A 24,733-nucleotide genomic window follows, 5' to 3' on the forward strand; every position below is an offset into this window, starting at 1 on the left:
ATCAGCTTCCCCTCCCCCAATCCTAACCTTAACCATTAGTGGAGAGAATACAAAACTGAACCAAGATCGGCGTCTAGGGGCAACGTCACCCTGCTCCTGGTTGGATCAACACTGTTAAGTGGCTTTTCTATGTACCCTTTCCTAGCTACTCAAATTGCTCGCCACCAATCTTTTAGAAATGGGATAGCTAAAAGCAATATGGTGGCAAGGGTTATCAGTAGGCTATCATAGTGCTTTCATCTGTCCAGCAGTAGAACATGGTAAATAGGAGGGGAGGCCATTTTAAAGTATTAAGATCCCCCGCCACTGCTGGGGGAGTCATTGTGATGTCACTGTGAAGCAACAGAAAAAGAAAAGTGAGTCTATCTGGCTCCATCCCAAATTACACCCTATTTAAAAATGATACCCTATGACAACCCATATAGGGCACTACTATTTACCAGAGCCACACATATAGTGCATAGGGTGCCGGGACGATACTGGCAAAAATGAAAACACGAAGCAGAGCTCTTTGGTCCTTTAAAACTGTATGTAAAATATTGTGTGCTATAGCTTGGAAAATAAATACATTTCACTCTGGATAACATAATGTTTGTTTCCAACATCAGGGCTGTTTTCCTAAATAAGTTAAATCTGCTTTGTGTTTTGTTTCCTTGCCACGATACTAACGAGTATCGCGATACTGGTATCATCCCGGCCCTAATTGTCCATTTGTGTATACTATATAGGGAATATGAATGTCATTTGAGATGAAGCATTGACGTTTATGCATTTCCTATGAGGTCACAGAGGCAGCTGAACCTCCATCATGGGATGTCAGAGTGAAGTTTCTGCACTTCCTGCGAGGTCACAGAGGGAGCTGAGCACTTACAGTTGTTTCAGTGACATCCCTCAGTCAAAAGACGGCTCCAGTTTCAATTGTAAACAGGGCACACAGCGAGGACAGCGATGACACGGAAGCATAGAGAAAGGGTTGTGGACAGACATCCCCTAGTGGCTCCTCCTCCCCGGCCCCCTACCATGTCCAGCAAACAGTAAATAAAACGTGTCTTTGTGCCCCACCGGTGTGTGAGACTGCAGCGTGGAAAAAGAGGAAAAATACCATCCCCTAACACTGGAATTACACATACATCAGCAGACGACAACTTTTCTCTCTAACCTGGAGTCTGTCCTGCTCTACTCACAAACCACTAGTAGTCCAGCATTATGTACAAAGAAAAAAACAAAAACAAAAAACGTCCGATGGTCAGTTAGAGGTCCAATGCAGAGTTCAGCTCTTCTCTTCCTCCTCCTCCTCTTGGTTCTCCATGCAGCCTCCACAGACAGCGCCTCCCTGTGGTTCTGCCTAGGCTCTACCACACCGTGCAGCGGTGACCAGGGTTCATCTGGGAGCCAGTGGGGCACTGGAAGTGCTCTGCAAAGGCTGGCGAGTTGGAGAGGGCGCCGATGACACGGTACTTTGAGGGGCTGTGGGGGTCTGTCATGAATCCCTTGTGGGTACTCTCCGGGGTTCGCACGGAACACCACACCTGAGAGAAGAGAGGGTCCCCCGATAAGCCAGACAATAGCTAGTGTTCTTCTCTCTGTATAATTCATTCATTTGTACTCAGTTTGGTTGCTACTTCTCCTCTCAAACAGTAGTTGTAATAGTCCACTCTTACTACCAACCCCAAAAAAACATTCACCCCTCCTTATTTCATGATGTAGGGCCAGGAATTCATCCTGAGACTAGGAAAAACTTTTACAACCTATGACATGGTCAGGCAAACTCCTCGTCAGTACACTATATATACAAAAGTATGTGGACACTGTTTCAAATTAATGGATTTGGCTATTTCAGCCACACCCGTTACTGACAGGTGTGTACAATTGAGCACACAGCCATGCAATCTCCACAGTGCGACCTCACTAATGACCTCTAATGCCAGAAGAGTGGAGGCTGTTATAGAAGCGAAGGGGGGACCAACTCCATATTAATGCCCATGATTTTGGAATGAGATGTTAGATGAGCAGGTGTCCACATACTTTTGGTCATGTAGTGTATTTGACGTGAACTCTATCAGGATGTGTGTAATGCATTCTGTTGACACTCCCATCACCCACCTGGGCGAATCCCACAAAGAACAGTTGGTCATTGGTCAGGTTGACTGCCGGCAGCCTCTTCTCCTCACCGTTCTCCTGCACCCATGCCTGGTACGCCTGAACACAACAGAAAACCCCATTACTATAGAAACATTAACTACCACTCTGCTGGCCCTGAGGTGAAGTATAGTAATACTATAGTTATAGTATAGTATAATAAGAGTCCTGTGTAGTAACATCTTAGTAACATGTTACATAGCAGTAACTATGTAATTGCTTTAGAATTACATAGCAATGGATTTGGGCAATAACGCTCAAACCCATTACTGTTACAATATGACCGAACTTTACTACAGTACAGAATTACTACAGTGATTACGGAGTTACTACACAGACATGTATGTGAGCAACTAAATGTAATGCGTTAACAAGGAGGGAGACCCACTCACATTATAGGCTGCCGTTAGGCCTCCGTTGTCAGCAATGTTCTCTTCCAGCGTCTGCTTGCCATTTATGTGCTCCCCATTGATGGTATACCCATTGTACTGCTCCACCATGCATTCCGTGTGATTCTTAAATGCGTTCACAGAGGAATTTTGCCACCATGGCCGAAGGTTCCCATCTTTGTCGTATTCCCTGCCTGATAAAGGAATATAAATATATATATATATCATGTACAGTATATGTATACATGCCGATGTGTGTTGGTCTGTGGGTGTTTTGTGAGGATGTGTTCATGAGTTACGTGGAGTGTAAGTTAAAGGTGGACACTAACCCTGGGCACCAAAGGCATGCGTGAGTTCGTGTCCCATCACCACTCCGATCCCCCCGAAGTTCAAGGCTCTGCAGAGAATTCACATGGGGTCAGAAATGCGAGCACACGCGCACACACACTCATATGCACACACTCACTTGGGGTGATCCTTTGCGTAAAAGGGTGCCTGAAGGATTCCAGCTGGGAAGACAATGCCATTATTGGTGGGCATGTAGTAGGCGTTGACTGTGGGAGGGGTCATACTCCATCTATGGGGAGGTGGCGGAAACGTGTGTAAGAGAGCAAACCAGTTGAGGCTCGTGAGAGTATCAAGAGATGGGTATCAAGGTGATGAGCTTGATGCTCCTTTCCAATAAATATCAAAGGTTTTATTCTTGTGACATGATAATCTATGCTTGGCTGCTGTTTGACAAATACAAATAAATCTCCCTCTTTTGTCCATAATAATAATAATAACAATGATCTCATCATGTAGGCTATACGTGCTGCACGTGCCAATCCCAGAGTGTGCACACTCGCTATATAACGCACAAATGTTTGTTAGAAAACCAATCAGTAGTGTTACAAATGCGATGGAAACCCATTTAACTTGTCTTTTTTTATTCGGTATATGGGAATTTAACCGCAAAAGTAATTTTCTGTGCACTACGTCATCTCGCACAGACTTTTATCTGCAACAAATCAATCTGCAACAAACCATCTCTGGTGGGAAAATGCGCATATTGTTCTTATGCAGATTTTAGAATATTCACATTAAAATCTGTTGCTAATTGGATGTAAACCTAGCTACTGACATACAATTCAGTATTGAAAAAGGCGCAAGTTTAAGTCTGACCACTATAATGACACACCAAATGCGTTTGATGGATCCTATGTGTCTTCTTCTAATGAATCTTAAGGGAAAGTCATCCAAAAGTAACAAAGTAATCAAAGTTACGATACTGATTACAATTAGACAGGTAACTAGTAACTAACTTATTACATTTAGAAAGTAACCTACCCAACCCTGGTTAAGATGAAGAAGCAAGTTAATATACAGTTCAAATATGCACTGAGGTATAGTAATGATGTGTGTAGCTGATGAAGACTCACTGGTCCCTGTTGGGTGGCTTGCGGAGATGATCGGCCATCACCCTGGCGGAGAAGTTGTAGAAGTTGAGTGTGTTCTGGAAAAAGTTGTCTTCTGAGACATCATACTGTGGACAGAGACGGATAGACAAACAGAAAGACAGACAGAGAAAGAATGACTCACTGATCTACAGTGCCCTTGTCATTTGAAATGACAAGGGTTCAATCATGACAACTGAACAAAAGGCACCCACTCACCCCGTCATAAACATCATCCAGTTCTTTAGGGTCCAGGATGAAGTCAGGGAATCCAATCATGTTGTAGATGGTGTCCGCCTAAAGATCAGGGGGACAAAGTGGATTAGAGGGCAAGACAGAGGAATGGGGCCGGAAAACCTCCTAGTTCCATTATTTGGAGATCTAGACAAAGAGGGCTCTCTCAATCTATTCAAACCACTGTATTGTAACCTGGAACCCAATAATACTCCCTCCCTCCCTCCCTCCCTCCCTCCCTCCCTCCCTGTCCTCTTACACACTCGCAGGAACGCAGACACACACACACACACACACACACTATACCCTCTGGCACCCATATATAGCCTATCCAGTAGGTGACATCTATGACCTTGTCTTTGACTGCCTTCCGCGTCTGTTTGTCCATCCACTTGATGTTATCCAGAGCGTCTTTGAACGCAGTACGGATCTCATTGATCATCCCCTCTGCCTGATAGTGGGGTGAGAGATATAAATGAAATGTAAGAAGGAAGAAAGATGGAATAGATACTTCTTCTACAATTACACTCTGACATGTAACGAAATACCCACGGCAATCCGAACCAGCCCATCCATCAAATTCAAAAACATAAGGAAAGGATGACAGAAACTTGTAACCACTAAAATATGAACAATTATGTGTGACAGTCTAACCCCCTTGCCAGTCCTCCCACTGTGCATCTCTGCTTCCATGTCTCCCTCTTCTATTTGCCCCTCTTTTCTCTACCCAATAACAATCTCTCCATTTAATATTCCAGTTTTTCTCTCCTTTATCCCTCTGTTTCTCCCGCTCCTCTACAGGACAGGGAACTATAACTAAATTAGTATTTCATTAATTGTAAACATTTGTAAGAAATTAGCATAAGCGATCAGCATTATTAGTGTTACAATTCATAAGCATTTATAACATTGTACAAAGCATCTATAGGCATTCATAAACATTGATAAGAATTTAAAATAGCTTACTCGTGAAAATTATAATAAAGTGTTAGCAAATAGGGTTATTTTATGATGGCTTTGTTTACAGTGAGACCACATGACCTTTTATTACACATGGTAACCACTAGGGAGCAGTCATGCATCGTTCACGTGGTAATAAACCCCACCACAGGCTTGAATAGACATCAATGCAGTTGTGTGCCTATCAAACTCACAATCTTTTTGCTGTGTTTATCAAACGTCGCTTTAACAAAGAGCGCTCCCAGGGCGAAGCCGAGCGTGTCATCTGTGTTATCAATGCAGGTCTGCCATCGAGGTGTGCGGGACTGAAAACACACACAGAGACAGACAGACAAGTCTCTCACCAGCTGTTTACTCTTATCGTTTTGTTTGTGAAAAGTTTGTGTACTGCAAGTGTGTTGAGGAAGCACACATTAATTGCTAAGAGCCCAAACAGTCTCGCATACAAATTGCAAGGCCTGGTTTCCCGGACACAGATTAAGCCTTGTCTAGTACTAAAAAGCATGCTCAACAGAAATCTCAATTGAAATGGCTCTTTAGTCCAGGACTAGGCTTAATCTGTGTCCGGGAAACCGGCCCTAACCAGGTATGTCACAAAGCAGGATTAATCAATGACATAAGTAAGAATATGCCAGCGTCCCAAATGACACGCTATTCCCTAGTGCACTACTTTTAACCAGAGCTCTAACGGCCCTAGTCAAAGGTAGTGCACTACATAGGGATTAGGGTGCCATTTAGGATTGAACCTAAAACACACCTTCTTGGTTCCATACAGGCTCTCTAGCAGCTTGTCCTGGGCGTTCTCAAAGCGCTGGTCCAGACTGGACACACCCTTCTGCACCAGGTTCCAGATCATGTAGTTGTTGAGCAGGCTGAGAGACGGGGAGAGACAGGAGAGATAGAAGGGGAGAGGCGAGGAGGAAGAGGAAACAGGAGGACAAGTGGGTGACAAGAATAAGCAAACAAACAACGACAGCCAACGTCCTGTTGGTTAGGGCAATCCAATGACTGTTTTCCCGCTGGGCAAAACTGGTTGCAAGGAGGTCATTATGACATTTGTCATGACATTATGGTCAGGTCAAGTATTCACACCCCTTGACCTTCTAAAAAATGTTGTTACAAAATGGGATTAAAATTGCTTTGTCATTTTTGGTCAACAATCTACACAAAATACTCTGTCGAAGTGGAAGAAAAATTATTTGTGTAGAGTACAGTGCATTCGGAAAGTATTCAGACCCCTTGACTTTTTCCACTTTGTTACGTTACGGCCTTATTCTAAAATTGATTAAATTGACCCCCCCCCCCCTCCTCCCCCTCCCTCCCTCATCAATCTACACACAATACCCCATAATGACAAAAACATCCCCACAGCATGATGCTGCCACCACCATGCTTCAGCGTAAAGATGGTGCCAGGTTTCCTCCAGACTTGACTCTTGGCATTCAGGCCAAAGAGTTCAATCTTGGTTTCATCAGACCAGAGAATCTTGTTTCTCATGGTTTGAGTCCTTTAGGTGCCTTTTGGGAAACTCCAAGAGGGCTGTCATGTGCCTTTTACTGAGGAGTGGCTTCCATCTGGCCACTCTACCATAAAGGCCTGATTGGTGGAGCGCTGCAGAGATTGTTGTCCTTCTGGAAGGTTCTCCCATTTCCACAGAGGAACTCTGGAGCTCTGTCAGAGTGACCATCTGGTTATTGGTCACCTCCCTGACCAAGGCCCTTCTCCCCCGATTGCTCAGTTTGGCTGGGCGGCCAGCTCTAGGAAGAGTCTTGGTGGTTCCAAACTTCTTCCATTTAAGAATGATGGAGGACACTGTGTTCTTGGGGACCTTCAATGCTGCAGAAATTTTTTGGTACCCTTCCCCAGATCTGTGCTTCGACACAATTCTGTCTCTGAGCTCTACGGACAATTCCTTCGATCTCATGACTTCGTTTTTGCTTTGACATGCACTGTCAACAGTGGGACCTTATATAGACAGTTGTGTGCCTTTCCAAATCATGTCCAAATCAATAGAATTTACCACCATTGGATTCCAATCCAGTTGTAGAAACATGTCAAGAATGATCAATGGAAACAGGATGCACCTGAGCTCAATTTCGAGTCTTATAGCAGGGTCTGAATACTTATGTAAATAAGGTATTTTTGTTTTTAATACATTAGCAAAAATGTCTAAAAACCTGTTTTTGCTTTGTCTTTATTGGGTATTGTGTGTAGATGTATAAGAATTTTAGAATAAGGCTATAACATAACAAAATATGGAAAAAGGGAAGGGGTCTGAATACTTTCCGAATGCACTGTACAGTTGAGCAGAGGCATTGTTTTTTATTTTCACACATGGGGATTTTTTTTCTGGCATGGTCAGGAAAATATGTGCCTTTTATAAACACAATTCAAGCAATTCTACCTCATTAACATGATAGAAGACATTATAATCTTTTTTAATACCACACAAATGACTGGCTACTCTGACAGTGACAAACAGAGCAATAAAAACGACCTGGTCTTGCATGCAAACAATAGCACAGGCCAATGGAGACACAGATTGCACAATATGAGGAACACACACACACACACTAAATGGCTCGTCGAACATCTCATTCCAAGATTATGGGCATTAATATGCTGTTGGTCCCCCCTTTGCTGCTATAACAGCCTGCACTCTTCTGGGAAGGATTTCCACTAGATGCTGGAACATTGCAGCGGGGACTTGCTTACATTCAGCCACAAAAGCATTAGTGAGGTCGGGCACTGATGTTGGATGATTAGGCCTGGCTCGCAGTCAGCGTTCCAATTCATCCAAAAGATGTTCGATAGGGTTGAGGTCAGGGCTCTGTGCAGGCCAGTCAAGTTCTTCCACACAGATCTCGACAAACCCTTTCTGTATTTCCATTTGACGAACTGACTTGTTGGAAAGGTGGCATCCTATGACAGTGCCGCGTTGAAAGTCGGGTGTGGCTGAAATAGCCGAATCCACATACTTTTGAAAGATGTTATTTATGTCTGTTCAGACAAGAGTAATATAATTTTTTGAAAAATAATGATATGTTTTTGATGAAATTATTTTTACTTATCAGGGGGTGCTGCAGCACCTCCAGCATCCCTACTTCCTGCAGCTATGGAGGAGCCTGGAGTACTTCATGACCACGTGACCCGTTACGGCGCCTTTGGCTGTAGGGGGATAAGAAAGACCAGGTGGGGTTCCGTCCAGGTCCTTACCTGCGATCGGTCTTGTTGATCAGGTCAGACACCTGCTGCAGGAACTCCTTGGCATAGAGCACCACGGGCTCCGTGTCGTTCAGGTCCAGAGGGGACAGGACCGATGACAGGTAGTCCAGCCAGTCCACCGCCGGAGCCAGCAGCTGAGGGCGAGAGAGGTTAAAGGTCAGAGGTCACCCTTGTGAAAAGGACAGTTTTCAGACATTTTCAGAATCCATGTCAAAAGGAGTCTGTGTCCCACATATCTTCATGATTTCACACACAAAATTGTGTCTATCGACCCAATTAATGAGGCATATTGTTGGATCCGCACAACACATTGCATTAGACACATAGAATTAGGAATTAGAATACGAGAATGGACATTAACCTTATGGTATAAAGGTCAGCCATTTTGGTAAGGCAGTTGGTCAACCATGGTTTGCCAGTGCTGTGATAGGATATTGTTTAAAACAATGAATTTGAAGATTATCTGCACTGTATGTTTGTTAGCTAGCAAGCCAGCCAGTTTTAGATACATTATTCCATTAATTTATCTAATTAACTACCAATATGCCAATATTCCAGTCAAACAATGCAGTCAATCTATACATTTATGGCCTGTTTACATTTATTTTAGAGGCTATTTATACCGAAAATTGTATACATGCATAAACTATACTTCTAATTATACGACAATATTTTAGGTTGACATTAATTCTATTAAACATTTATATATCACATGCCTAACTTTAATTTTCCTGCATAAGTAAAAGCAGGAAATGCATCAGCTACACTAAAAAGTAAAAGGTTCCTGGAGGATCCTTTAGGGGTTCTTCAAATTGAAACGGTGGGGGAACCCCTATAAGTTCTTTGAAGAACCCTTTTAATGTATTCTCAAAGAATCTTTTGAAGAACATTTTGGGGTTAATTTTTGAACTACCCCCCCCCCCCCCTTCCCTATTATTATTAGTAATATGCTTAACAATAACACAATATTTTAGTTCTCAGTGTTTATTATGATTTTAGTGGCAAAGCAGAATAAAAAAATCCAAATATGAGGTAAACTCCCAGCAGAGCCCCAAGTCCAATGTGTATTTCCTCTGGCGTGTTGATGTTAATGTATTGATGTTCTCCATATCCATAGCCATAATGATTTTGCAGTGCATGGTGATCGAACAGGTTTCCTGTTATATTCATCAGAGGTCTAGGGAGGGTGAAGTCTGTGAATCCAAAAAATAGTAATTATACAGATAATTTACAAAACATGCATACGACAGTATTCAAACCTTGGTTTTTGTGGTGAATGTTAATGGAAAAAAAGTTTGATAATGGTTTTCATACAGATACCTTGTCCATAATGTAGAGGCCTACACATTAACATGCCAGAGGATATATCCATTGGACTTGGGGCTCTGCTGGGAGTTGACCTCATTTTGGATTTTTTTATTCTGCTTTGCCACTAAAATCATAATAAACACTGAGAACTAAAATAGTGTTATTGTTGTTATGCATATTATTATTAACATTAATAATTATAATAATAATAATAATAATAATAATAATAATAATAATAATAATAATAATAATAATAGGGGAGGGGGGGGGGTAGTTCAAACATGTACTCCAAAAGGTTATTTGAGGATCCATTAAAAGGGGTTCTTTGAAGAACCCCTTTTAAATGGTTCTTCAAATAACTTATATGGGTTCCCCCACAGTTTTTGGTATTTGGTATTTTATTAGGATCTCCATTAGCTGTTGCAAAAGCAGCGGCTACTCTTCCTGGGGTCCACACAAAACATGAAACATGACATAATACAGAACATTAGTAGACAAGCACAGCTCAAGGACAGAACTTTCAATTTGAAGAACCCCTAAAGGATACTCCAGGAACCTTTTGTTTTCAGAGTGTAGATTTAAATAATCAGTTTGCCCCATTCAATACTACGCTCTGTACGAATAAGAAGGTAATGAAATCAATCGATACTCAAATGGTCTCTTAAATGTTTTTATTATTATTATCTGAAATGTTTAAGTGTTTTTCCTGGTGGTTAAGGCGGGGGACAGGAAAGCAACAATTTAAGAATTACCCTAATAATAATAAATATTTCTACAAATAATAAAAAATAAAAAGGTTCCAAACCTGTTCTATTCATTCTAGTTATATGTGTTGCTGCTGCATTGCAGAGGGCAGTGCCAAGACAACTGAAGACTTGTTTGCTATAACACCTTGCTTGTTTCAGAAAGGAGCAACAAAGTTTCATCACGTAGTTAACGGTCCATGTTATGGCAGAAACGGACTCAACTGCATGGACGCCCGGCCGTTCCGTCTTTAGTCAGTATATTTTTTTTAAATAATGGTTATGATGGTTATTTTATTTTAATGACGGTCTTCATCCATAACCATTGGTTACACGGGTAAGGAAACGTATTTGATTTTGTAATTTGGGTGAACTATCCCTTTAACATTGAGTCGGGGGAATCTTCAAACTTTTTTCACCTAATAGCAGGAACAGCACCATCTAGTGGTCAGAATCTGGTAATAGCAGGATGGGACATAAACCTAACAACTTCAATTACAAATTCCCCTGTGGAAAAAATTATCACCAAATTCACTGGGAATGCATTACATAGGATGAAGAAACAATACTCCGAGCCGCAGCTCCATACTACTTGTCAGACACAGAACTGATACTACTGTATATACTCGTTGTTGGGATGGGATTGGTGTGAGGTATGGGAGGTCCGTGGGTGGTTTTTGGCCATTCCTTTGGATTCCTCATGTTTGGTCCAAATCAGATGTTAGGTACTATATTTATTGAATATTATATTAATCCTATAAATTAAAATGGATGCAATCAGTTAGCTTAATTTCTCAGAGATCAAATGATACTGAACACAAATATAAATGCAACATGTAAAGTGTTGGTCCCATGTTTCATGAGCTGAAATAAAAGATCCCAGAAATTTCCCATATGCACAAAAAGCTTAATTTCTCTCAAATTTGGCGACAAATACATCCCTGTTAATGAGCATTTCTCCTTTGCCAAGATAATCCATCCACCTGACAGGTGTGGCATATCAAGAAGCTGATTAAAACAGCATGATCATTACACAGATGCACCTTGTGCTGGGGGAGAATAAAAGGCCACTCTAAAATGTGCAGTTTTGTCACACAACACAATGCCACAGATGTCTCAAGTTGAGGCAGCGTGCAATTGGCATGCTGACAGCAAGAACGTCCACCAGAGCTGTTGCCAGAGAATTTAATGTTCATTTCTCTACCATAAGCCGCCTCCAACGTCATTTTAGAGAATTTGCTAGTATGTCCAAATGGCCTCACAACCACAAACCATGTGTAACCACGTAAGTCCAGGACCTCCACATCCGGCTTCTTCACCTGCGGGATCGTCTGAGACCAACCACCCAGACAGCTGATGAAACTGTGGGTTTGCACAACCAAATCATTTCTGCACAAACTGTCTCAGGGAAGCTCATCTGCGTGCTCGTCGTCTTGACCTGATTGTAGTTTGGCGTTGTAACCGACTTCAGTGGGCGAATGCTCACCTTCAATGGCCACTGGCACACTGGAGAAGTGTGCTCTTCACGGATGAATCCCAGTTTCAACTGTACCGGGCAGATGGCAGTCGTGGTTTGCGGATGTCAACGTTGTGAACAGAGTGCCCCATGGTGGGGGTGGGGTTATGGTATGGGTAGGCATAAGCTACGGACAACGAATACAATTGCATTTTATCGATGACAATTTGAATGCACAGATACCGTGACGAGATCCTGAGGCCCATTGTCATGCCATTCATCACCTCATGTTTCAGCATGATAACGCACAGCCCCATGTTGCAAGGATCTGTACACAATCCCTGGAAGCTGAAAATGTCAGAGTTCTTCCATGGCCTGCATACTCACCAGACATGTCACTCATTAGCATGTTTGGAATGCTCTGGATCGACAGCGTGTTCCAGTTCCCGCCAATATCCAGCAACTTCACACAGCCATTGAAGAGGAGTGGGACAACATTCCACAGGCCACAATCAACAGCCTAATCAACTCTATGCGAAGGAGATGTATGCGGCATGCGCTGCATGAGGCAAATGGTGGTCACACCAGATACTGACTTGTGTTCTGATCCACGCCCCTACCTTTTAAAAAATGTATCTGTGACCAACAGATGCATGTGAAATGCATAAGATTAGGGCCAAATTAATTGATTTCAATTGACTGATTTCCTTATATGAACTGTAACTGAGTAAAATCTTTGAAATTGTTGCTTGTTGCGTTTATACTTTTGTTCAGTGTATATTTCAACAAAGTAATTTTGCAGAAGTGCTAATCTTATCCGTTTCTAACAACAGAAATGATTTCAGAACATTCTGAGATGGTGGGTGTCGAAATCCTCTTTCTTGTTTTTTTTAGGTGGAACAACCCATAAAAATGCCAGTGGTATACACAATCTACCCATTACCACCCATTTCAATGATTCAAACCATCCTACAAATGCTGACTTTCAATTGCTTCAACACCATATCAACGGCCTGTCCATTTGTTGACAGAAGATCCTACTTTTCCTCCTACCCTTCACCATCTCTGTGCAGTTCTGCTGCAGCTGTGGAGATAGAAAGGCCCAGCAACAGCTCTTGGCAAGACCAGGAGAGCGTTCATAAACAAAGAAGAGGACTGCAGGATAGTTTTAGTCCTCAGAGGAGGAATAAAACACAGACAAAGGTGTGAAGAGGCTCAGGGTGAGTTGGTGGGGGATGGGCTGTGTGGAAAACCCATGCATGTTTTGACACTGTAATGGAGACAGGAGGAAAGGTGAGAACAGACTAATTGATTAAGAGTAAACCCAGAGGTTTTCCAGCCTGATCTGATGGCATGTGGTTCTGATCCACTCAAAAGCCACCTCACATAAAATCCACTTCACTTTATGTACCTCCTCTCTCTCCCACTCTCGTGGTCCTCTGTAGCTCAATTGGTAGAGCATGGCGCTTGTAACGCCAGGGTAGTGGGTTCGATCCCCGGGACCACCCATGCGTAAAAATGTGTTCGCACATGACTAAGTCGCTTTGGATAAAAGCGTCTGCTAAATGGCATATTATTATTTATTATTATTTAACCCCCACCCGACAGATGCACACACACCTGCAGCTCGGTGATGGTGATCTTGTGGTAGACCTTCTTCTTGTCGCAGTGTTTGTCCTGCGATACGGTGATGTTGGCAAGCGCCGTCTCAAAGTCCAGGATCTGCTGCATCTGGCTCTGTGTGGAGTTCTTATCCCCTCCCAACAGCAGGCCCAGCTGCACCATGTAGTCCAGATACGCCTTAAAATGTGTGGGAGGGGATATAATCAAAGTTTTTCTCATAATAGTAAAAACAAGTGTCATTAAATCAGCCACAGACTGGTTCATAATAATGGACTATTCCACCCTGACAGAGTTTGTGTGCATCGTTTCACGCGATATGATTGCCAACGTGATCAATCTAATATATGTTAATTTGTTACAGTACCTCATTTTGACAGCCATGGGTAGGTAAATACCCCACCCTTACTGGCCCCCACCCACCCCTCTAGCCACCTGAACTTTACTCACCTTTTCATTGGCTGTGTTGTGGTCATAGTCCTGCGGGGGGAGGAACAACCCTGATTGGTCCACCTGGCCGAAGCACATCAATAGGTGAGCAAACACACTAATCATAAGGGAGAAGGAATTGCAGTGTGCAGAGTCCATTCACTTTCATATTTGGCACCTGCAACTAGCCGGTGCCCCCGCACATTGACTCTGCACCGGTACCCCCCTGTATATATAGCCTCCCTACTGTTATTTTATTTTACTTCTGCTCTTTTTTTCTCAACACTTTTTTTGTTGTTATTTTATTTTTACTTTTTTTGTTAAAAATAAATGCACTGTTGGTTAAGGGCTGTAAGTAAGCATTTCACTGTAATGTCTGCACCTGTTGTATTCGGCGCATGTGACCAATACAATTTGATTTGATTTGATTTGCAAAAGCCATTGGATATTTATTCTCAAACAAATGAATACCGAACTCAGGAAAGAACCACAGGGGAACCATACCACCTTATTAAAAAAATACTCCTGCACATACCTCTGAATTGCTGATTTGGTTGACGTTATGGTCAATATATGGTTTTGTTCTTACATAAGGAACTGGCTCATGTAAAGTGTTACCAGACTGTTATTCCCAGCACCACACAGTGACACGGTGTGTTGTGCAAGTGTGCGTGCGTGCGTCTGTCTGTCGCTGTGCACTATTGCGTAGGCATACAACAAAATGTGAAAAAAGTCAAGGGGTGTGAATACTTTCTGAAGGCACTGTATTATTTCATTCCAAGTCATCATCTCATCTCTATAGAGCTGCTGCCTATGCTGTCTGACAAATTCACTATTTTAGTAGATCTTCAAAGCAAATAAGGCATACTTTTATGAATGCTGAATGCCAACTATCAATCACTTACAGTGCCTTCAGAAAGTATTCATACCCCTTGATTTATTCCACAATGTGTGTTACAAAGTGGGATTACAATTTATTTAATTGTCATTTTTTGTCAACGATCTACATAAAACACTCTGTCGAAGTGAAAGAAAAATTAGAACGTATGAAAAATAAAACACGAATATATCTTGATTAGATAAGTATTCAACCCCCCCGAGTCAATACTTTGTAGAAGCACCATTGGCAGCGATTACAGCTGTGAGTCTTTCTGGGTAAGTCTCTAAGATCTTTCCACACCTGGATTGTGCAACATTTGCCCATTATTCTTTTCAAAATTCTTCAAGCTCGGTCAAATTTTGTTGTTGATCATTGCTAGACAAACATTTAAATCTTGCCATAGATTTTCAAGTAGATTTACGTCAAAACTGTAACTCGGCCACTCAGGAACATTCAATGTCTTCTTGGTAAGCAACTCCAGTGTAGAGTTGGCCTTGTGTTTCAGCTTGTCCTGCTGAAAGGTGAATTCATCTCCCAGTGTCTAGTGGAAAGCAGACTGAACACAGGTTTTCCTCTAGGATTTTGCCTGTGCTTAGCTCCATTCCGTTTCTTTTTCATCCTGAAAACCTCCCCAGTCCTTAACGATTACAAGCAAATCCATAACATGATGTAGCCACCACTACGCTTGAAAATATGGAGAGTGGTATTCAGTAATGTCTTGTATTGGATTTGCCCCAAACATAACACTTTGTATTCAAGACAAAAAGTGAATTGCCTTGCCAAATGTTTTGAAGCATTATGTTAGTGCGGAAACAGGATGCATGTTTTGGAATATTTGTATTATGTACAGGCTTCCTTCTTTTCACTCTGTCAATTAGGTTAGTATTGTGGAGTAACTACAATGTTGTTGACCCATCTTCAGTTTTCTCCTATCACAACCATTAAACTCTATAACTGTTCTATAAAATCACCATTGGCCAAATCCCTGAGCGGTTTCCTTCCTCTCCGGCAACTGTGTTAGGAAGCACACCTGTATCTTTGTAGTGACTGAGTGTATTGATACACAATCCAAAGCCTAATTAATAACTTCACCATGCTCAAATGGATATTCAATGTCTGCTTTTTAAATGTTGTTACCCATCTACCAATAGGTGCCCTTCTTTGTGAGGCATTGGAAAACCTCCCTGGTCTTTGTGGTTGAATCTGTGATTTAAATTCACTGCTCAACTGAGGGACGTTACAGATTATTATTTGAGATGAGTCCATGCAATTTATGTGACTTGTTAAGCAAATGTTAGTTAAGAAAACATATTTAGGCTTGCCATAACAAAGGGGTTAATACTTATTGACTCAAGATAGTTCAGCTTTACATTTTTTATTGTGTGTAGGCCAGTGACAAAAAAAATCTACATTTAATCCATTTTATATTCAGGCTGTAACAACAAAATGTGGAAAAAGTCAATGAGTGTGAATACTTTCTGAAGGCACTGTAGCTCATGGATTTTCAGGTAGAGAGACCTCGCAAAGCAACTGCTCTTTATCCCTCTCAATCGTACATTCTCTCTTCTCTCCGTCTCCGGACAATTAGGTGCGCAATGGATTATGGTCATTGTAGTTAATTACCACATTTCCTGCACTAAACTATGTAGAATATTGGGTGTTGGAAACTACAACTTCCTACTACATCGCAGAGTTCGGGCTTGACCTGATTTATCTGTAGAGAAACTAGTGAGAAAATGCGCATTTAGCTCACAGAAAAAAGGAACAAAATGGAATTCTAATTATTGAACAGATGTTGGTCAATTAGTTGTTTAAAAAATGAAAAATAACCAAAATGTTGGTTAATCGCTCAGCACTAGCGTTGGGCCACCACGAGCCGCCAGAACAATGTGCCTTTGCATAGATTCTACAGGTGTCTGGAACTCTATTGGAGGGATGCAACACCATTCTTCCAAGAGAAATTCCATAATTTTGTGTTTTGTCGATGGTGGTGGAGAACGCTGTCTCAGGCACCGCTCAGGAATCTCCCATAAGTGTTCAATTGGGTTGAGATCTGGTGACACACACACCCTTTAAACCCCCTATGCTCCTTTGAGACCCCTTTTTCAAAGTCACTGAGATCTCTTCTTCTAGCTATGGTAGCCATAATAATGAGCAACTGGGCATTTTTATACATGACCCTAAACATGATAGGATGTTTAAATTGCTTAATTAACTCAGGAACCACACCTGTGTGGAAGTACCTGCTTTCAAAATACTTTGCATCCCTCATTTACTCAAGTGTTTCCTTTATTTTGGCAGTTACCTGTATATTGGCACACTTCACTTCTTGTTACAGACCAAGGGTAACAAAGTCAACCTTGAAGTTTGCCAAGTTGACCTGTTAAACAAATGCGATTGGATGGTGGCTCTACTGTTTAAGATCTCCGATAGGTTGATTAGTTATTTTGTTATCGGACATACAAATGACTCGTGGTAGCCAGGCGGCTAATTGTGCCAGGTTTGCCTATGAGAAAAGCTAGTAGCTAGCCACTTTAGACCAAAGGTCTAAACCTTCGGTTTAAGCACAAGTTTTAAGTATGGACCCACACTGTATAGCCTTCAAAACATGTGCCATACCCCGCGGGCCCGGAGAGAAAATCAAGTACACCTACTGGTGGTCATTTGGATAGCTCAGAAAACCGTGTCTGCAGCTTCCTCAAGCGTACAGCAAAGCTGATACTGTGAGATTTCTAAACTTTTAAAACCATGACTAGAGAGATAATATCAACGAATACAGCAAAGAGCAGCTGTTTTTATGAGTGAGTAAATGTTTTCGTTTTTATTCAGCTCTGTCAACACTTAATTCAACACTTTTGTAAGCCATACAATGCGCTTCTCCCTACTTTCACTCGCGCTTCAACAAGCACTGCAGCTGCAATGAATGGGTAGCAAAGTGTATCGAAAGGCTTGCATTGTTATTGTTAGTGGCTTGTGCCTATTTTAATATGAAGGAATAATTCACTTTCTTTGGTCATAGGAGTAAAAACATGAATTTGTGCATGTGGCAGAAATAATGCGGTGGGACTTGAGTTTCACGATCAGCTGGAAGACGTTGTCCCTTTTCAGTCACTGTCAGTCTCAGCGGAGGGAGGGAGAGAGGAGGGATGGTGAGAGGCGGACCCTCTGCTGCTCTCTCCCTCCCTCTGCTGAAACTGACCATCAGATGCAGGCACCATCAGTCCAGTAAAATATAACAACTGATCTATTACCAGCGTGATCACAAACCTTAAGTTTTGAAATATAATTTTAAAATGGTCTGAGAAGAACAACATTGACAGGGCAATTCAAGCATAGCCAGTGATAATGTATTGGGCCTATAGCCTACTGCACAAACCTCATTGCTACAGAACTATTTTTGATAGGTTATTGTTGCATAGGCTTACGTTTTTTAGGTCATGTTTAAAACAAATCTGAGCAGTAGATCTCGACTTGCATTTTGACTCAGAAAGTGATCTTGATTTAGTCACCGGCTTCATCAATAAGTGCATCGACGACGTTGTCCCAACAGTGACCGTGCATACATATCCCAACCAGAAGCCATGGATTACAGGCAACATCCGCACCGAGCTAAAGGCTAGAGCTGCCGCTGTCAAGGAGCGGGACACCAATCCGAAACACTTATAAGAAATCCTGCTATGCCCTCAGACGAACCATCAAACAGGCAAAGCATCAATACAGGACTAAGATTGAATCCTACTACACCGGCTCTTACGCTTGTCGGATGTGGCAGGGCTTGCAAACTATTACGGACTACAAAGGGAAACCCAGCCGCGAGCTGCCCAGTGACGCGAGCCTACCAGATGAGCTAAATGCCTTTTATGCACGCTTCGAGGCAAGCAACAATGAAACATGCATGAAAGCATCAGCTGTTCTGGACGACTGTGTGATCACTCTCTCCGTAGCCGATGTGAGCAAGACCTTTAAAAACAGGTCAACATTCACAAGGCCGTGGGGCCAGACGGATTACCAGGACGTGTACTCAGAGCATTCGCAGACCAACTGGCAAGTGTCTTCACTGACATTTTCAACCTCTCCCTGACAGAGTCTGTAATACCTACATGTTTCAAGCAGACCACCATAGTCCCTGTGCCCAAGAACGCGAAGGCAACCTGCCTAAATTACTACCGCCCCGTAGCACTCACGTCGGTAGCCATGAAGTGATTTGAAAGGCTGGTCATGACTCACATCAACACCATCATCCCGGAAACCCTAGACCCACTCCAATTTGCATACCACCCCAACAGATCCACAGATGACGCAATCACAATCGCACGCAACACTGCCCTTTCCCACCTGGACAAAAGGAACACCTATGTGAGAATGCTGTTCATTGACTACAGCTCAGCGTTCAACACCATAGTGCCCACAAAGCTCATCACTAAGCTAAGGACCCTGGGACTAAACACCTCCCTCTGCAACTGGATCCTGGACTTCCTGACGGGCCGCCCCCCAGGTGGTAAGGGTAGGCAACAACACATCTACCACGCTAATCCTCAACACTGGGGCCCCTCAGGGGTGCATGCTTAATCTCCTCCTGTATTCCCTGTTCACCCACGACTGCGTGGCCAAGCATGACTCCAACACCATCATTAAGTTTGCTGACGACACAACAGTGGTAGGCCTGATCACAGACAACGATGAGACAACCTATAGGGAGGAGGTCAGAGACCTGGCAGTGTGGTGGCACGACAACAACCTCTCCCTCAATGTGAGCAAGACAAAAGAGCTGATTGTGGACTACAGGAAAAGGTGGGCCGAACAGGCCCCCATTAACATCGACGGGGCTGTAGTAGAGCGGGTCGAGAGTTTCAAGTTCCTTGGTGTCCACATCATCAACAAACTATCATGGTCCAAACACACCAAGACAGTCGTGAAGAGGGCACGACAACACCTTTTCCCCCTCAGGAGACTGAAAAGACTTGGCATGGGTCCCGAGATCCTCAAAAAGTTATATAGCTGCACCATCGAGAGCATCCTGACCGGTTGCATCACCGCCTGGTATGGCAACTGCTTGGCATCTGACCGTAAGGCGCTACAGAGGGTAGTGTGTACGGCCCAGTACATCACTGGGGCCAAGCTTCCTGCCATCCAGGACCTATATACTAGGCGGTGTCAGAGGAAGGCCCAAAAAATTGTCCAAGACTCCAGTCACCCAAGTTATAGACTGTTCTCTCTGCTACCGCACAGCAAGCAGTACCGGAGCGCCAAGTCTACGTCCAAAAGGCTCCTTAACAGCTTCTACCCCTAAGCCATAAGACTGCAGAACAATTAATCAAATGGCCACCTGGAATATTTACATTGACACCCCCCCACCCCCTTGTTTTTACAGTGTTGCTACTCACTGTTTATTATCTATGCGTAGTCACTTTACCCCAACCTACATGTACAAATTACCTCGACTATCCTGTACCCCCGCACATTGACTCGGTACCGGTACCCACTGTATATAGCCTTGTTATTGTTATTTTATTGTGTTACTTTTTCTTTTCTTTTTTACTTTAGTTTATTTAGTTAATAATTTCTTAACTATTTCTTGAACTGCATTGTTGGTTAAGGGCTTGTAAGTAAGCATTTCACAGTAAGGTCTACACCTGTTGTATTCGGCGCATGTGACAAATAAAATTTGATTTGATTTTAAAAGGTTGGTGACCACTGCAATAAAGGAATGAATGACTGATCTTTTGCATGTTGTCACTCACAAACTTTATGTTCTTAAAGGTATAGACTCAGCGATATGACGTAGATGCAGAAAGTAAACAGCCTATTGGGTCAATTTCCGCAACAACTAAGAGCATTGAAGCGCGAGTCTCAACTTCTCCGCTGTTTTGGTCCTGTGACTACCACACTGTAACAGTGTGAAGCAAACCCGTGTTGTTGTATTACTTGAGGCACAGAGGAATTCGCTTTTTGTATTTTACTGGACTGATGGTGCCTGCATCTGATGGTCAATTTCAGCAGAGGGCGGGAGAGAGCAGCAGAGGGTCCGCCTCTCACCATCCCTCCGCTGAGACTAGGGCTGTGGGGGTGTCATACCAAAAATTCAGCCAGTGATTGTCAAGCAAATAACTGCCGGTCTCACAGTAATTGACCATTAATGAACAAACACATTTAGCATCTCCTGGCTTCCACGCATAGCCTACAAGCCACTGATGCAGACCTTTGGAACACCTCCATTTTAAAGTCTCATAACATCATGTAATATAGCCTACACATAACAATACATTTTAGACAGGTCTAAAGAAACATGATATGAAGAAAATGTAGTCTATTTGAGAAGAACAGAATAGCATACTTTGAGTTGTCCTTATGTTAGGTCCTGATCTGGCTATGCCAAATGGCTGTGGGCTACACTAGTTCATTTAGCAGACAAGATTTGCTTAGAATTCGTGGCATTATTTTATATTATTTTATAGTATGAAGAATACAATTGAACATAGCTGAAAAAAATCGAAAGGATATTTTCTCCGAATGAGTCGAGGGAGTGCGCACATGCGGCTATTCTGTGTTGAGCGGTTAACAAAGAAACAGGTACTCCTATATGCTTAATTTAGAGTTATTAATGTAACTTTAGTTGTGATTCAAACATTGGGCTATATGTTTTGATTTTTAATACATTCTAAGGCTGCATGATCCGACTAATGATGATTTGAAGAAAGTCGCATGAAAGGCATGAGCTCTGCTTTATTTTTACGCAGGCTGTACACACTTCATCAGTCTCTCATTCACAATTTGACAAGCACTTGATAATGCCTTGAATTTCCTGGCGGCATCCCCTTTGTGTGGCTGTAATGCCCCCTAAGCAAATCCATGCCTTTTGCGGCCAGTGGCCATTGTGCCCTTGGGCTGAATGTAATAATTCCCTTCTCCTGGCTGGGTGTTCCGAAGCACCTCTCACTCACATGGCTCTCCATCACGTGATAGGGTCTTTCTCACAGGCTACAAGTGAAGACCAAAAATATCGGGGACGCAACTGCGCACGTCCTTATCCAATTTCGAGGTGCATATTGAAGATATTGGAAGAACTGTCCACATTTACTTTTCGTCAGCCAACAAGATGAGTAGGCCTAACAAACAGCAAAAGCACTAGCGTATGTCAATCTACTATCCCCCATGGTACAAAAGTTGATCTATTCTATTCTGTGTGAGAAATAAATATTCCAAACTTAGTCTGGGACAGTTGTGGGATGCGATAGATCCCAAATTAATACAACCACTAGCATCAAAAACCTTTTTTAAGTAATGAGGCTGACGCAACAGATCAGAACGTTTAGCTGAAAATGTTGATAAACTATTAGGCTATTTCTTCACATTATAAGTGCAGCAATGCGCACACGACAGTAGGCTAAGCGCAATGTTCCATTAGCAGGAAAACACACAAATGCGATTATGCATGTAATGCTTTTATTATAAAGGTGCATTTTTATGGTGAAAATTATCTTCCCCAAACTTGAAACTCACACGCTGCGTATGTATGCCAGTTAGGCTCTACACCCGTTGTAAAGTGGATTAATGTGCTTCATTTTAAGAAGGTATTTGGCCACTTTAGTTGTAATACAAACCTTATCAAAACATATAGGCCTATGGGCTAGGCTACATGAGGTGTGCGACTATGATTTGAAAAAAAGGCATGTTTCTTGCCTTAAGCTGGGCATCATTCATAAGTGATAGGCTAGTATTGTCACCCATCAGACTATTCTTGATTTAATCTTTACATATACTAAATTATATATGTTTGAAATTCGTTTTGATTTAGAATGGATCATTATCATGCACCTGTCTCTAAACAGGGGCAGGGGAAAAATATACATGTCATCTATGCACTTAAATAGCAAATGGAGGACGCTATTCACATGGTTAATTTTCATGCCAGCCAGGTAGGCTATACTCCTGTTGTAAAGAGAAGCAATGTGCTTAATATTAGGAAAGTTGAGAAATAAATATAGTAGGCCTAGTCTATAGAAAGCTGATGGGATCCTCTTTTTAATAGAGGCCATCACTCTTTTTTCTCACGTAATTGCATAGCCGATAGAAATGTTGCGCAACATGAGCTCTCGTGAAGGGTTTGATTCGATTTTCGATTACATTTGCATTGATGTCAGAGTGATTAAAAGGACAATAGAGTGCTGAGTACCTGGCAGTTAGCAAGTTTGGTAGGCTACTAATGACCATCAACAGCATCAGAGCTTGGAGAAGCCTAATTGCCTTGACTAAACGGTCACCTGGAATTTGACTGCCATCATGACTCATGACTGCCGGTGTGTCGGTAATACGGTTACCTTAACAGCCCTGCGTCTGTGTGCATGCATGCCTGTGTGTTTGTGTATGTGTGCTAGCATATTTATTTTCATTTTAAATAGACCCAAAACCAGAGCAGCTGACCTGGATGACGTTGCTATTGGAGTTCTTGGGGTCCACACTGACTCTGACTGCGAAGAAGGGCTGGGCGCGGTAGGTGCCCGACACAGTCTTCAGCACCTCCATGAAGTTGTCCTTCTCCCAGGGCCCAGTGATGCTCCAGCCCCCTGTCTGAACACACACACACACCAAACAGAGGGACGAGAAGTTCAGAGGCACAGATAAATGAATTATTGTTTTGGATGGTATATGATAAAGTTGCCCCTAGACGCTGATCTTTGGTCAGTTTTACATTTTCCCCCACTAAGGTGAGGGGAACTGATTCCTAGATCTGTACCAGTGGAGGCTGGTGGGAGGAGACATAGGAGGACAGGCTCATTGTAATGGCTGGAATAGAATAAATGGAACGGTATCAAACACAAACTTATGGGAACTATATGTTTGACTCCATTCCATTTATCCCATTTCAGCTATTTCAAATGAGCCCGTCCTCCTATATCTCCTCCCACCAGCTTTCACCTGGATTTACCTGGTCAGTCTGTCATGGAAAGAGCAGGAGTTCCTAATGTTTTGTACATTCAGTGCAGGTGGTTGTCATGGTTCACAGGTAGAATATTGTAATGTACCAAGATGACAGCTCATCTTGCCTCAGCGAGGACACTGGGCTGTGCATACTCATAGTCTGAGAAGCTATCTCAGTGGCGTGATTACAGCACAGTGTAGATTATTTTCATTTACCAATACGGGAGGTTCATCTTGCCTCAGCGAAGACACCAGGCGGTGAGTAATATGAAAAATAACCCTACTCATCATTCTGAGAAGCATCTTAGCAGAGTGCAATTATGGCAGTGTTGTTTGTGTAGAATATTTCCATTTGCCAAGACGGCAGGTTCACCAGGCAGTGAGTAACATGGGAAATAAGCCTACTGCCACATTCTGCGAAGCTATTTCAGTAAGGTGTGCCTGCTATAGCCTACACATAGTTTAATCTACATGTTACACAAACAGTGTTTCTCATAGCCGCCGCGGGAAGTAGTTTGGGGCTGGGAGCTGGGTGTTTTTATGGTGCAAATATGGGGTTTCTCAAAATGCTTCCTACCGTGCTCCGAGCACGCAAATTGGAGCACGGGACGGTAGGAGTATGAGTCCAAATCAAAGTATGCGAAACGGAGCACGGAGGGCACTTCTCGAATGCGTACTCTGTTAGTACATATTGTGAAGCATGAGTCGATGTACGCTTCCACCGAAAGTATGCACAGAAATATGACTCAACCACGTAAAAAATTAAGCAACATTTCTTGAAATCAATGACAGGCATTATTTGAGCTGAAGCGAGAGAAAATACACTCCGACTTCGGAATGAAATGTTGCCTATTCACATCTCATATGTTGCCCGGCTACAATATTTTGTTGACACGTTGATAAATGCATGCTGTGTAAAATTTTGGCATGTGTACCTGCCTACAATACCCACTGTAGTGCGCGTAAATCACTAGCCCATAGTAAGTCAATAGGGC

General features: G+C 42.6%; 1 pseudogene across 1 annotated transcript in view; it reads right to left on the bottom strand.

Moving 5' to 3' along the window:
• Positions 1-1,352: 1,352 nt before the first annotated feature.
• LOC311099656 (endothelin-converting enzyme 2-like) overlaps positions 1,353-24,733 on the bottom strand; it is a 54,364-nt pseudogene continuing 30,983 nt past the window's right edge. Inside the window, exons 4-17 of the transcript in view lie at positions 23,241-23,387; positions 13,961-14,023; positions 13,511-13,690; positions 8,375-8,517; positions 5,916-6,030; positions 5,353-5,463; positions 4,551-4,649; positions 4,184-4,261; positions 3,950-4,053; positions 2,995-3,105; positions 2,854-2,925; positions 2,532-2,718; positions 2,104-2,199; positions 1,353-1,529 (exon numbers count right to left, since the gene is read on the bottom strand). The product of the transcript in view is annotated as an endothelin-converting enzyme 2-like (transcript). The remainder of the gene's footprint in view (positions 1,530-2,103; positions 2,200-2,531; positions 2,719-2,853; positions 2,926-2,994; positions 3,106-3,949; positions 4,054-4,183; positions 4,262-4,550; positions 4,650-5,352; positions 5,464-5,915; positions 6,031-8,374; positions 8,518-13,510; positions 13,691-13,960; positions 14,024-23,240; positions 23,388-24,733) is intronic.

The sequence above is a fragment of the Coregonus lavaretus genome (assembly GCF_964263955.1).
Source record: "Coregonus lavaretus genome assembly, chromosome: 24".
In the NCBI taxonomy this organism is placed as follows: Eukaryota; Metazoa; Chordata; class Actinopteri; order Salmoniformes; family Salmonidae; genus Coregonus; species Coregonus lavaretus.